Genomic DNA, 1,591 nt, shown 5'->3' on the forward strand with positions numbered 1-1,591 from the left:
TCAAGGCTTAAATGCACAAGCAAAAGGGGAAGTACTTCTCAGCAGGAGGAATGGGGCAGTGGAAAAAGAGGAAGTACTTCTCAGCAGGAGGGATGGGGCAGCGGAAATTTTTCTTTTGGCAACTACATGGGGAAGCAGAAACTTGGTGGTATCAGGGTACATCTTGTGGTCAGGACATCCTGTGCTGACTTAGGGCTGGAACAATCTGTGGTTGTTTTCAGAGCGGTGCGTCGGTGGCCCGCTTTTGAAACCCTTTTCTTTTCGGGGGGAGAGGCCCAATTCAGAGATCAGGACAATTGTGTTGTCTTAATAGCTCCCAACAAACTTCCACCCACTTCTCTCATGTTATTACAAAGGTTAGAAAATCGTACATTCAATCATACCCTACTTTAGACAATTCTTTTTTAGTGGTCTGGGAATGAAGTTAAAAGGAGAAGAAGAAAGATTTCTCTAGGATTCTTCAGACATTAACCAGCCAACGAATAAGAAAAACACAATGTATCATTCTTGGGTTAGGGTGGGAAGTGGTATCATAAAAGGGAAGACTTCCCGCCGAGCTGTGGCCAGAGTATGGGCAATGGTGCAAGTGTTGCTATCCTTGCCCCCATAATGAGAAACTAGGCGAGTGCTCTAAAATGGGAGAGAAGCACATGTATACAGGACACCAGGAGTGCTTGCAGAGGTTTGCACATTGAGACAGGGGAGGTGGAGGAGTCAGCTGTATCCTGAGGCTTAGTCTTCACAGAGCAGGCAGGTTTGGAATGACCAGTGTTTCTGCCTCAAATGATGGAACTTTAGAGCTGTTAAAAGGCTTTCAGCTGGGGCCACATAGGACCAGCTTGAAAATTCTTGAATAACCCCTGCAGCAGTCTCATGAAGAACGAGTTGGGGCAGATGAATGCCCAGCCCTGAGAGAGGAAATGGACACAAAGTCCTGCCCCTAAACAAGAACTTATTTACAACTGATACTAGAAATGAGGAGGTTAGTTTTCTCCAGTAGAGTCTCACTGTGCATACCAGTCACATCCCAAGATAAGTCACATGGTCAGGAGCAGTTGGCCAACAGGAAAGTGACCCCATGGTGTTGTTCTGTTTGTTTGTTTGTTTTTGTTCCTTCTGGGTGGATTTTTTTGAAAGAAAGTTTGGGAAGAGAAAGAACATGAAGTTGGGTGGAGAGGATCTGAATGTGTTCAACCTCAGAGAGCACACCCAAGCACTTACTAAAGGGGTCATTTTAACTTTCTCCCCCATTGTATCTAGTCATACTAGTTAATATTAGATATATGTCAGTGCAGCCATGCTGGTAGGTGTGTGGGGATGTGAGGCTGAGAAGCAGAGGTGGGCATGCTCTGTGGTGTCCTCTGCAATGTCCAGATGAGTGATGGTGCTGAGAACCTCTTACCCTCATCAGTGCCCAATAGACAGATGCCTCCGTGAAATGCCTTCAGTAGCATTCTCTGTTATCCTGGAGTGTCTGATGATATTTATGTTTGTGCTTTTCTAAGTCTTTGTAGAAATATTTTTGAGTACTTCATTTTTGTTTTTCTGGCTTAGCATATATTTTCTTTTCTATCTTTCTTTCTTTTTTTTT

The sequence above is a fragment of the Mus caroli genome, unplaced genomic scaffold (assembly GCF_900094665.2).
Source record: "Mus caroli unplaced genomic scaffold, CAROLI_EIJ_v1.1 scaffold_24834_1, whole genome shotgun sequence".
Classification (NCBI taxonomy): Eukaryota; Metazoa; Chordata; class Mammalia; order Rodentia; family Muridae; genus Mus; species Mus caroli.